This window comes from Pteropus medius, unplaced genomic scaffold, assembly GCF_902729225.1.
Source record: "Pteropus medius unplaced genomic scaffold, Ma_sr-lr_union100, whole genome shotgun sequence".
In the NCBI taxonomy this organism is placed as follows: Eukaryota; Metazoa; Chordata; class Mammalia; order Chiroptera; family Pteropodidae; genus Pteropus; species Pteropus medius.
The window spans coordinates 5,720,200-5,734,136 of NW_024347867.1; the positions used below are offsets into that span (position 1 = coordinate 5,720,200).

Consider the following 13,937-nt stretch of genomic DNA (forward strand, 5'->3'; position numbering starts at 1 on the left):
AGATGACATAAAACTTGAAGGGGTAGTTATTGTTACATATCAATAGAGCATCACCACACATCTTAAACATAGCAGCTAATGGGAACTATAGTAGCAATATTAATTGAGCATTTATATAAAGTCGGAACCATTACAAAGGAAATTTAGGAAAAACTGTTGTTGCCTGTTCTCAAACAAGATTGTTTTCCCCTTCAGGATGCTGTTTAAATAAGTAATGAAAATTTGAAATAGAGTTGAAGTAAATACGTAATGTACTTAATTATGTCTGATTTAATATTTTAGGTTAATGTGAAAAACATTTAAAAAGTTTTGAAAACCTGATCTAAAAACACATAAAGAAGCAGTTTCATGACAGTGCCCAAGAAATAATTTTGCAAGAAATATTTGTTAAGTGTCCACCAAACAACATGTATTGAGTGACTACGTAACTTTAAAAAAAAATTATTGTCCTCCAGTGTTGTTAAAATTATAGCCTAAATAGGTTTTGAATAGGCCATTGGCTAGAAATATACCAAATTAGAACATAGCGTCTATTGGCACACTGAGCTTCTTGGGACAGGACCATGAAAACCAACAGAGTCCGCCTTACAGTTGGCAACAGTTCTACTTTCTAAGCAAAGAGGCTCACAGGAGACCTCTGAACCTATAGGACAGCAGGCACCAAGATGTAGGGGGCCAGGTTCCTGGCTAACATCTTAGTAAGAGATGCCCATTTCATGTCACATAAAGATCACAATGGTAAAGAGGATGTCCTCAACTTCTACTTCTTTGTTGTTATTCAAAAGGTTTATTTCCTGCCACTTGCCAAAAAAAAAAAAAATTTAAAAAGCTATTCAGAGATACATTTCTATTAGAAATGGAAATATCTGACATAAGCAGAAATGTGTAGAGTTAGATTTCTGACTATGTAATTTTATCCTCTGTTTTCAGCAAGAAATTTTAGAATTTTCTCCAAACTCATAATTTTTCTAGTACACTGTCATCTCAATATGACAGCAACTTGAAGACTAAAAAATTTGAGGGAAAGGAAATTAAAACATCATTCTAAAAGAATAAGGATTGCCATGGAGTAGTTCTGAGGAGTTTAGAAAAATAGGCCAATGACTAGCATTTTGCCAGATCATTTGCCAAAATGTTGACATGAGAGTTCCCTGAAAACTTTGTCTTAAATTTCCAAAAATTTCACTGAGGAAATTGTTAAAAGAATAAACAATCAGTTGAATTGCATACAGTGAAGAATAAGGTCTACATCTAATGTGCATATTCTCTGTTTATAGCTGGGAAGAATTTAAATTACTTTCCTAGCATTCCTTTTTTCTTTTCAAGTATAAACTTACTCAAAAAATTAAGTAAAAATTGATGATCTAGCAATGTTTCTCTGGCTTCCATTCAGTATGGGCAATGAGTTCTAGACTCCAATTTATTGGTTTGTCAGAAAGTTTGGTTATTTTCATCAATTTAGCTTTACATTTAACATTCCTCTGCTTAATTGAAACCATGCAGACACATTTGGTTAGCATCCACATTCCTACAAAAGTAAAAAGGGTACTTTGTTTCAAATTCTGCACAGTTTACCAGTAAATTTTATTTTTCTTGCATTTAAACAATTAAGCACCCAGTTGGCACTTAATAGCAAACCCTTGCTAATCCCTATTACAATGGGTACAACTAACTCAGCTTTAACAAACATGCAGGCAGCTGGTGAAGGAAAGACCATTATTTATAACTTTGTTTCAATAATTGAATAAATGGTTTTCCATGGACTAATCTCAGGGTTTTTTTTTTTTTTAAGATAGCCCTTGGAAAAATTTGACAAGTTTAGAAGCTTAATTAACCCCCTTTCTCTACGTCTTGCCCTCCTGGGATCCTGCACCAAAGTGTTGGCAGAAGTGCGAGATCTGAGGAGGAAGGTGATAAGTGCTACAGTTGACTACTGCCTGTTCTTCTTTTTCAATCTCAGTGTAGAAAAAGACTCTGAATGGGTTTATGAAGTGAATGTAGGGAGTAACATGTTTCCAGGATTTGTACTTTCTCCACTTTGACTAAGCAATTCCCAATAAGCCAAAGAAGCAACAATAGGACAGTTTGTATAGCTAAAATACAATACTTTGAGGTTGGCCAACTGATGAAAAATTATGTCCAATCCCCTTTCCTGTAAGGAAATATGCAAAGAATGAAGAAAAAAGAGAAGGAAGTATGATTGAAAGCATGAATTAAGATAACTCCCAATTAACAGTGACAAAGTGGGTCATCAAAGCTCATTCCACACTATCCATATCTTCTGGTATTCATTAACAGAGCTCTCATTCTTTTGGCAAATATTTACTGAGTGTTCACTATATGCTGATCCCCTAGCCACTATCGCTATATTTGCTGCCACTTTTGTAGCCACAGAGAGATAGACAAGACAAATAGAGGCTTGCTTCCCATATCTTGTATTCCAGTGACCCCCACGACTCTCTCCTCTTCCTAAGGTGCCCATATGGTCAAGTGCTGATGCCCAAGCATGGTTGCTATTCCTGTCTTACCAGAAACTGGAGCAGAGAGGCCACACCTGACTTGAGGAAAGACAGTTAAGTCCTGAGTGGCTGAAGGAGTCAAGAAAGGTCCCATGTCCAGCAGGGAGAGACTCAGGCAGAGTGCCAAATGCAAGGGTGAGGAGAGCTGACATGCCATCAAGCTAACAGTTCTCACCACAGAACCTAGAAGCCAGTCTCCTACTTCTGACTTGCCTGCCCTTTACACAAAACCAGAGCTCTCCTAGTGTGTAAATACAGTCCCGTCACCAATCCTTAAAATATTTTAAGTGACTTCCCATTCATTGTCCTGAAGATAAAATAAAAAACTGTGGCTTACAATGCCTTTATGATCAGAGCCTTTGCCAGTGCTTATTGCCTTCCATCTAAACTTGCCCTCAGCACTTGAGCCATTATGAACTCCTCTCTCTTAACTTCTGTGCTTGTCCACATTGTTCACTCTGAGGAGAATAATCTCTTACTCCATCCTGCTCTCCCCACTCCCCATCTAAAGGCACTACAATTTTAGGTCTGAATTTGAATGTTAACTTCTTCCACACGATCTTCCCTGACCCTCTAAATGAGAGATTTCTCAGGGCACAGACTTATTTAAACTATTTCTGAGCCCACTTCATTTTGACGGAACCAAATTCTCTGGTCTGGGGCCCAAGAAATTGCCTTTTTAACAAGCATTCCCTTTATTCTAAAGTAAAAAACTGTTTCAGGACCAGTGACTTAGATTCTGGGATGATATAAAAAGTAATAAACAGCCTATATAGCAATAGCCACCAATCAATCAAAATAGGCATAATGACCAATCAGGATAGAGGCCATGGGAGATCAAAGTAGACTCTGGTTATCAATCTCTCGTATGTACTTTATGTACTAACTATAATCAGCTGCCCCTATTCAAGTGCTAATCTAGTTATTTGACTTCTTCACTATACTGTGATCTACGTCAGACAAATGTGATACAAAATAGTCTGTCAGTAAACATTTGGAGAATGAACGAAATCATGCACATTCAGTTTAGGATCAAGAAGAGTGGACGAATAGGCTGATTGATTTCTTGGACTATCTCCTGGGGTTCTGAGGTTTGCTTTTTAAGAATTTCAAAGACAAGGAGTTAGAGAGGTTGCAGGAATTAAGATGTGGCAACCACCTGAGGCCACTGAAATCTATTCACCTAGAAAGCACCAGTCATAGAACTGGCTTACCTGCTCCAGGCTTTTCATCCAAGTGATGGAAATGAAACTGACATGCATCATCTTGGCAAGTAAAACTATGTCAGGAACATTAGAATCAACAGAGAGGTGGCAGGCCTCAATATTGCAGAGAGTTAATTTCTTAGAAAAAATCTTTCTAGAATGCCTGTTAGTGCAGCCAGGCAGAGCCCACAGCCTCAGTATTGAAACTTGTTGGGTCATGTGGATCCACTGCAAAAAATCAAGACACATGATCTCTTTCTCCAAAAGTATAAAGTTGGTTTCTTCTCTTGGGTTGAAGCATTGTGATTGTCACTTCTCACAGCTGTGATCATTCTTAACTGTGGGCAGGTCTTAACATTTCATAACTCTGCTGCAAAACAAAGGGAGCACAACCTCACCTGATCCTCCTATTCTTCTCACCTTCCCTTGGCCTTGGTTAGCCTCATCTGGATTCTCCTCATCGTCTTCCTTAACTCTAGTTTTCCTATTCTCCAAACCAAACTGCATTTCTGTTAGACAGATAATCCTCCTAAAACTGTCTTTTCATCAAGATGCGATACTGTAAAAATCAATCCATAAATCAATACTTTACCATTACTCTCAGTATAAAATATATACTTCTCAGACTGACTTTCAAAGCCCTATATAATTATTACCTGTTTTAACCAAAGTTCTTTACCATTTCCCTTAACATAACTTCCCCTCCATCAGGGAACATAAAAACACCCATGTTCTTCTCTCTAAATACCTAATAATACCTAATAATATCTTAGCGACACCTCTTCCATCCAGGTCCCTTGATCACTCAAGTCCATGTAGTTCTTTCTCTTTCCTGAACTTCCATTAACACTCATCTTTTGAACCAATCTCATTTTGACATTGATTGTATTTTGCATTGATTTGCAATTGGATGATCCACTCTCAGCCCACAGTACTCAATCCAGTACTGCTCAGGGACCATAATACTTGGTAGGTGTAAGTTAACTTGTAATGAGTCCAAAAACATTCCCTTAGTGGCCTCTTGCTATCTTAAAAAGTATTTAGATATTTGTAGGAAAATCTGATAACATTTATTTACTGTAATACTTTTAATAAAAATCAGCATCTTGGCATCCATCTCAAGGAAAAATTCCAGAATTCAACATCCAGAATAATATTCTGGTAGACTTCTGGGGTTGCAGTGAGACATGCACAGAGAAGTACTAACCGTGGACAAGAATCAGGAGTTTTTATAATGTTTGAAGTTACTGTATACTCTTCCAACTACCCAGGGAAGCCACATTCCTTCCCTTTCCGTCCAAACACGCCATGGTTCCCACTTTGTTATCCAAGTTGAAATCCCTGGGATTAGGCCCTGTTCTCTTTTTTCCCTCAGTCTCTTAAAGAAATGCTTGAAGAACGCCGCTCCGCCTTGATACTCTGATACTCCTTCTCACCATAACCCTGGACAGCTCCCATCCCAGTCCTGTGTGATTTTTCCATTGTTTTCCATGCCCGGACAGGACCTGAACTACATTGTCTTGGCCCCTGTTTGAACTTGGTCTCATAGCTGGCTCTTTCCCAGGGTGAAGAAACAATTAGGGAGAGGAGAGGTTTGGGGAAATGAAAGTTAAAGGATCCACCTTGCCCTGAGAGCCTATTAACTCACAGTTAGCCCACTTCTGAACCTCCCTCATCCACTACCAGGTGCCCACCCGAGTCCTCGCCATTTGCTCCCACCAAGCTTTGATGTCTGTGCCACCCAAAGCTGAGGTCTAAGCCTGTAACAGAAAGTAGCACAGCCGATCTAAATAGAGAATTTGAATGTTAGGAATAATTGAAATTAGTACAATAAACAGGCACAAGCAAATATCAAAATTATAAAAGATTTGTTTGCTTTTGTTTTTAAGAATGAATTGTGTTGCTTTTAGAATTAGGAAGAGAGACAGTGTAGAGTTCTAAGTGAATAATTTTAATTGGATGAAAAGACTAGAGAAGACTTGTAGGTATCACAGTGACTAACTGGAAAGATTCACTTAGCTACAAGCTTTTTAATCTGATTTTAAAGTACACATTTCCATTATAATGCTAGTCAATTTTTTTTTATCAGTTAGTTTCTCATAAGTGGAGCAAAGATTAATTGAAATTTAGCCTACATTTGAATTGCCACAGATTTTCTGTCCCTGATTTAAATCAAAACTTTATAATCCAGGGAAACCAGAGAAAGCATAAAACCTATTAGATGGATGTTTGACAATAATCCCAAATGCTACTTCAGCTCTCTGATAACTGGCCTTTTCTGTAATGTCTTCTACCACCCAGAGTCCACACTTCATTTTTTTTCCCCTGGCTTACACATCAATATTTGATTATCTCTTTTCAGAGGACAATTCTATTTCATGTGTACATTTAATATAGATAAGCCTTCTAAAAAGCAAATTATTTTAATGAAAAACATATATACATTTGAGACGACTCAAATTTCATCCAGCTAGAGTGTCACTGACATTGATTAACCACTCGACTTTTGCTCTTTGAGTTTTACAAGGTCATAAGGCAAGTTCAGTGGAACTACGGTCTGTATGTGCAGTGGGGCACATTTGAAGACTCTTATAATTTGTCAACAATTAGACTCCTCCAAAGAAATATATTACATTTATTAAGGACTAGATTCCACAGTCTTTCTGATTTTATTACCCACTATAAGAGTAAAATCTGGGCAGTTTATCATTGTCAATAGGTCTTTCCCAAAAGACTCATCTTTATGGAAAATAATATCACACATTTATGTTGGTAACTTGGTTCTATTAAGATATCAGATGAATTACAATTTCTACTTTCTAAGTTATCATGTAACATAGAGGTACAATTAAGAAGGTTTTTGTCAATTTGAAAACTTCAAAGTGAAGAGGACAGAATAAAAGATAAAAAGACCACTTAAATCTAAAATAAATGCCAAATTAATTTATGAAAAAATATGCAGTATACATATTGCCACATCCAGTGTGGATACTTATTTGGCAGTTTTTCAAAACTACTATTTGCTATATTTTTACTTATGTTTTTGGCCACTCTATTCTGTATAATCAGGAAATCAGTTACAACATTTTAAAGGATCATACACGATACATTTAAAAGTTAACTATCTTGAAAATATGACTCCCTCTGAAGAGTTTAGTATGGCTTTCTTGGATTCTTGCCTTTATTGATATTTCATAAGAGTTACATCCATGAGTGAAGTCTTAGAAATCTGGTAACCAATCAATTTTTCATGACAATGTAACTCCCTTAGCAATATGGTGCTAAAACTGTGAAATTTCCTCCATTGTCTTTGGCTGCAGTTATGAATTTCCTTCAAAAGAGACCACAAAGCAAGACCCAACCAATTTAATAATCTTGATAGAACCAGAGTGAATAAAAGTAATGAGCATAGATAGAGAGGTGGGGGAAAAAGTAAAACAGTAGGGAAGGAAGTCGACATATGGAGGCAAAGACCATCAGTCACCAGCATCAATTTTACACTGGTTTATAAAGCAGGATATTGGGGAGAGTGGGGAGTTGAGAATAGAGCTGGGAGGAAGGGTTGTTTTTAATATAGTGTTTTTCCTTTTAATCCTGTGGTGTTGAAAGCACAGCTTTCTCAAAGACAATCTGACCTATAGTCAACATTATAAATCACTCTCCTAACCTCATAAGCCGAAGGTCTGCAATGAAGACCTGTAATCAACACTGTAACTCATTCTTCTAACCACATAAGTTTCAAAGAAAAGGAATCTCTAACATCTTTATGATCAATTCTAGAAAACAAATACCAAGATTTGTATTTTTCTTTTTTGGAAAACTTTATATACATCAACACTACTTGAAGCTATTACTTGTTAGTTCAGGGTTCAGTATCTTGAACATGAATCTTAACTGACATTTTCTAAAAATCAATAAATGTAGGGCACAAAGTGATGGGAGTATTATTAACAATAAGGTTAACAATTAGGTTACCAAAATTTAAAGCAGAATGAAAAATTCTGCTTTTAAAATTTCAATTAATGTAATCAGAATTTTTCCAGTTGACTCGAACTATTTCTTTGTGTAGCCTTCACATCGACCTAGCAAATAGGCTGGTTTCTGCATATCGCTTACACACACAACCATGAATCTGTAGCATAGGATGAAAATAATCTAAGACCCAGACTAGCTCAATTGAGGTGCCAGAAAAGTGCCAAAGACGACAGCTCTGAGTAAAAAAATAAAGAAAGAAATATGACAGGATTGCAAAGTAACAATAAGGTTCTGGATTTAGAAAACTTTTAGTGTCATTGTATTCTATATTGATCAGAACACTCCTAGATTATTGTGACTGTATCTGGGTGTTAAATTTTTTAATGGACAATATAAGAGTATCTACTAATTGGTTACTACCAATTGGTTTAGAAACCCTGAACTATAAAAAAAAGTTGCAAAAACTAGTTTTAGTGACACCTTGAGAAGGAAAAGATAAGGGTAGAATGTAATAGTATATGTCAAAGACTGGAAAAATAGACTGGTCTCTGTAACTTCAGAAACACAACAAGGCGGTTTTGCTCATACAACATTTTGCTCTATGTAAAGCAAATATGGAATGGTAAAAAGAAATAGAGGTGGCTGAGTATTACTTTAAACATCCAAGCAGAGACTGTGTGATCATGTGCCAAGAGGGATGATGAAGAGATTCTTAACTTTTCACCCGATATTGTAATTTTGTGGATCTCAATGCATGATCCTTTCCCAAATATAAATTTGCATTTTAAAATTTTAAAAATAAAAAATCCAAAAATCACTTAAAAGCTGAAATCCAGCAGATGACATTCCTGCATGTAAGAAAAGGCCATAAATTTGCTTCATTGAAACACACACACACAGGGATAATTCAGGTTCTCTTGCTCCTCATACTCTCTTCTCCATGTCATTAATTAATCCACTTAGTCATCATTTATCTAAACAATTATTTATGTCCTCATTACAGAAAGGCTTAATTTAAATCCATCTCCTTGGACTTTATATGCTTTAGGAGCACTAATGTCCTACTACATCAAGCCATAATTTTAATAATATTTTCTATGTGTTTAAGGAATTAGTTGGTGGGAATGGATTAGAAGTTTTTTAATTAAGTTCTTTTTGAATGACTTCTTTGCAAAAGCCCCTCTATCTTCTACTGGTGATTATATTTCCTCATCTCCACAGGTCAGTGACTGCTCCTAGAGTTGAATGCCTGCTGAAAACCATAACAATCATTAATGTTTAGTATATATAACATGATAGATAGATAGATAGATAGATAGATAGATAGATAGATAGATAGATAATAGATAGATGATGGATGTGTGTTATATATAACATTATATATCATTTCCCATTTTTCTCTATTCTCTTACCTCAATTTTCTTCATAAGATGGAGGTTCAAAGCAACCTGGAAGCTTAGATCACCTTCCTTTGATGGCGATGTGTTACCATGTTGTAGACATCTTAGGAATCTGCATGGGCAACACTGTGAGGCCAAAAAAGCATGATCTGTTCATGTGCTTCTTGTAGAAAGAGCTTGCAAACTAACAGGATTAAATTTCTATTTTAAGTTCATAATTCTGCATGTATACTTCCTTGAGATAATGACTATTAATAATTCATCAACATCTTTTATTATGTGTATATATATAAAGTAAGTAAATGATCTTTCAAATAAAAAAAATAATCTTCACAGCACTTAGCACCCCTTATTAGAAGTCTGAAACCCTTATCTGGAACCCTGGGGACCAGTTATGTTTCAGAATTCTGGGGTTTTTTTAGAATTTTTATCAAGGCTTATGGCATTCTCTCATAAGGGTCTGTGACAGCTTTCTATACTCAAACATTAGTACTTCTACAATGTGTAGTGCATAGAAAATCATACAAAGAGGAATAAACAAAGATTACAAATAACTTCACCTTTCTCCAGGTCATATTTTGCTGTCAGAGAAGTTCAAGTCAGGTCAGGTTTTTCTGCCAACTGAGTTAGGAAATACCTTTCAGTTTGAATGCCTTTTTGAATTTCAGAATCACAGATAAGATTGCGAACCTGTAAATATTTACTTTGTCCATTTCCTATCCATCCATCTAACTAGAATTTAAGAGCTGTGGAGCTTAAATATTTTATCTATCTTCTTCAGTGTGTCTCCAAAGTCTAGAATAATGAAAGACACAAAATCTCAACAGATAGTTGTAAAATGAATGAAAATGAATGAATAAATGAGATGGTCTGGCAATAGGGCTCTGCCTAATAGGAAAACGCTACAATTTATACCAGATCCTCCATTAATCAGAGGTATTAGAAATAACAGAAACAGTGAAAGAGGGATGCGTGAGTCCACATTATGATAATCTAAGACTTGAAATCAGTGATGCCCTACAATTCTCTACAAAAAATTTCTATTAACTAAATGGTTATTGTTTGACTTTGTTCCTTGCAAGTTAAAACAACACGTTAGAGGAACCACACGACTTCTCTGAGCCTCAAATCTTTATGCATTTGGAGAGGTGATGCCAAAATTTTCTTCCAGCTAAAATAACTGTGTTCGGCGGTGGTTCTCAAACATTAGTATACAGATCTAGTGCAGGGATTGAGCTTGGAATGCTGGACCCCACCCCCACAGTTTCTGATTTAGAAAACATGGGCGGTGCTTGAGAATTTGCCTTTTTAAGATGAAGGTTATGCTGATGTCGCTTGTCTGGAAACCAGTATGAGAACCACTTGGTCTACTACATCAGCAATATTTATTTTACAAGAGACATGTGTGTCATTAGCAAAATTCCAGTGCTCTCTGAAAATTATTTGAGTTTGTCCATCTATAAAGACATGTCCATGCTTTCCATCCACTCTTGATATTCAAATTGTTTCCAATCCAGAAATGCAGATCTTCTAGGGAAAGAAGATAGAATTTCTTCTCACCATGAAGCTGATTTAACCATGAAGCTAATTTTTTTTTACATTAAATGAAATTCAGCTTAATATTGTCTCACAGACATTCAGAAACAGGCCTGACAGAAGAGTAATTTCAGTGTTCTTGTTCCCTTTGGACTTACTTGTGGCAGCTGCTTATTTTCTAGCAGCCAGAAATCCTTAATTTCAAATGACAGGACACAGCCAATCTATGTCCAACTGAGTTCAAGGCTCTAACAGTTGCTCTCTTCCCTGGCAGCAAGTGTTTATCAACTGAAACCTTTCACAGGATAATTTTGATTGCTTTTACTACTGCAAAAGAGAAGCTACACAGCTTGATTTTAAAACACATTGAGACCAAAATTATTATTAGAAAAAAAAAATGTTTCTAATGTGGCAGTTTCAAATAAAGTTTCAGAAAAATCTAGAACCACCAAATAAATAGATTGACTTCTTTGGACTTAATTATACTTCAAAGAAAGTAAATGCCATTATTCACTTGCAAAGACAAGAAAATAGGTGCAAATTGCTCTAAGTGGTTCATAGCTCACTAAAAATCTTCTTGGTAAAATATTTTACCACCAAATGATACTTTAGCAAAGTATAACCTAGTATCACCTCGCTTTCCTGTGGGAGGATAACTGTGGTGGGGACAAAGATAGCCTAGGGCAGTATTTTAGGTGATTGATCTGTGGGTGATTAATTATCACATACAAATATGGGTGTGACAAAACGTATAAAAAGCACTCAAAAGTGCATATCCGAGTCACCTGATGCTCTTCCAGAAATGAACAATGGATCCCTGAAGACTGAACTATGCATGGTAATGCAGTCAGGAAAAAGAAGATGGAAAAGAAAGGATTAAAAGATTGACAGTGATTTTTTATTTTTTCTGAAGCCAGTTTATTTTTCTTTGAGCTAAAAGGACTCTGCCTCAAGGCTGGTGTAAAGCAGTCTTTCCAGGAAGCCACATTTATCACACCAAGGAAAAACACCACAAAAGAGACAGCATGATAAATACCTGGTTTCAGGATTCCAGGATAGAGTGTCCAGAAATGAGAATAAGAATTTATCTCCCTGAATCCTGGGATCTAGCTCAAGTAATATTCTCAGCAAAGCTTGCTTCAAAACACCCAAACTATTCATTTGGTTTAAGACATTAGATATATTAATTACATGATGCTTCATCATATTCTAAAAAGGTTTATAGAGTTGTCCTCTGATCTAGGACACACATGCAAGTTATTTGTTACGGTGATGGCTCACTTTGCAGTGTCTCTGCCCTTGACCCAGTCCCATAGATCAACATCAGGCCAAGTGAGGTCTCCAGCAAGAGACAGCATGAAACTTCTTATCAAGGTTAGGCTTTCAATGCTAAAAGTTAGTCTCAGATTCTGAGATCAAAATAACCTGGGTTTGAATTCTAACTGCAAACTTAAATGTTGTATGACCTTAAGTGACTTAATCTCTGCAAGACTCAGTGCTTCATGTGTAAAATGAAGCTAATTATAAATCATGCCTCAAAGGATGTTTGTGAGCCAAATGTGACATAGTATATATAGTGTCTGTCTGGCACACAGTGATAAATAAATGAGTTACTATTACTATGATTATATTATTTTTCATAGTAGAGTTTCTCTTAATGAACTTCAATTAACTGACTTGCCAGATTAGTTCACCATCCTATCCATTCCTTCTGTTAAGCAGAGTCTGACACCCATGGCATTCTAATACTCCACAGCAGACTACACCTGAGAAGACCCGTACAATACAGCTGAGTTTTATGCTTAACGAAAGTCAAATAAATTTATTCCAAAACCTGATTTTGATAGATATAATTGTTATTGAAATTTTGTAATTTAATAAATTTGAAACTTATGAAACATTAGAGCAAAAACAAAGTTGTTTTCCTTGTGGAAACTAAGTTAAAAGCTTTGGAAAGATAACTAGAAAAATGATTTCTGCCAAATTAAGTGAAAAACTAGAGAAAAATCAAAATAATCTAGAACACACTGTACATAGATTGCCTCATAAGTATATGGAAGTGGAAATTGAAAATAAAGGAGGTGTTTTGGATGTTGCTTATGGAAGAAAGATACTAGAGAGCTCTACTCAGCAGACCAGTATGTTTTGAAAACACTCTGGCCTTACATCAAAAAACTGATAATGTAATGTCTGTACATATTTTTTAAGTTAAAATAAAATGTTTGATACATAAATATATCGCTCCCTCCCCAACAATGGTGTTTTAAAAAGTAAACAGTACAACACCTAGAATAAACCCTCATGTAAACTATGGACTTTGGGTGATGATGATGTGTCATTGTAGGTTCATCAATTGTAACAAATGTGCCCTCTGGTGGGGATGTTAATAGTGGGAGATGCTATACATGTGTAGGGGGCAGAGGTTTATGGGAAGCTCTGTACCTTCCTCTCCATTATGCGGTGAACCTAAAACGGCTCTAAAAAATAATTTAAAAGTCCTAAGAAAAAAGTAAATGATTATTGCTGGTCCCGGCTCAATCACATAAAAGCGTTTCTATAGCATTATGCAAATATGCTTGCTCCTTAAGCACCTTCTTGGACAGTTCCAAATTTAAATAGCTTAAGGGAAGGGATCTACTTAAGCAAGCAGGTAGGGACTTGTTTTTTGTGTGTGATTTACACTCAACCATATTTTGTCACATAAAGAGCACCTCTTACAGTACATGAGATCCAGGACCGAAAAGCGTCAGGAAGTAGCAAAAGAGGGGCACAGAGTAGAAGTTGTCAAATGTTGCTCTTCTCACCAGCAGCCTCAATATTACCAGGAAAGCTTTCTAAAAGTACAGATTCCTAAGACCCACATATTTGGATTTAGTAGGTCTGGAGTAGGACCCAGAAAACTGCAGGTGGGGATTGGGGGTGGGGGGGTTAGAAAACTTATAAGGTTTCCAAGATGTTTCTGATGGGTAACCAGGTTTAAGAAAGATTGATGTTGAATGGTGCCGTCTAATCCAAATATAACGCAAGTCACGAATGTGAACCACATTTTCTGGTAGCCACACTTTACAAAGAATTTTCTAACAGCCTCATTTTAACAAGAGAAAAATAAAATTTCTTAATAATACATTTTAACTGCTTAATAAAATACTTTATTTAAATCAATAAGTCCCAAATATTACCATTTCAATATATAATCAATATAAAAATTATTAAAAAGATGATTTACACTCTTTTTATACTAAGTCTTGGAAATCCTGTGTATTTTGCACACTTAGAGCACATCTCAATTTGGACTAGCTCCA

The 13,937-nt window shown here is 36.0% G+C and overlaps 1 long non-coding RNA gene across 1 annotated transcript; it reads right to left on the reverse strand.

Moving 5' to 3' along the window:
* Positions 1-6,339: 6,339 nt before the first annotated feature.
* Positions 6,340-10,975, reverse strand: LOC120615805 (uncharacterized). The gene is made up of 2 exons (XR_005656366.1): positions 9,112-10,975; positions 6,340-8,948 (listed from the first exon to the last, which is right to left on the reverse strand). It is a non-coding gene; the product is annotated as an uncharacterized LOC120615805 (long non-coding RNA).
* Positions 10,976-13,937: the final 2,962 nt, after the last annotated feature.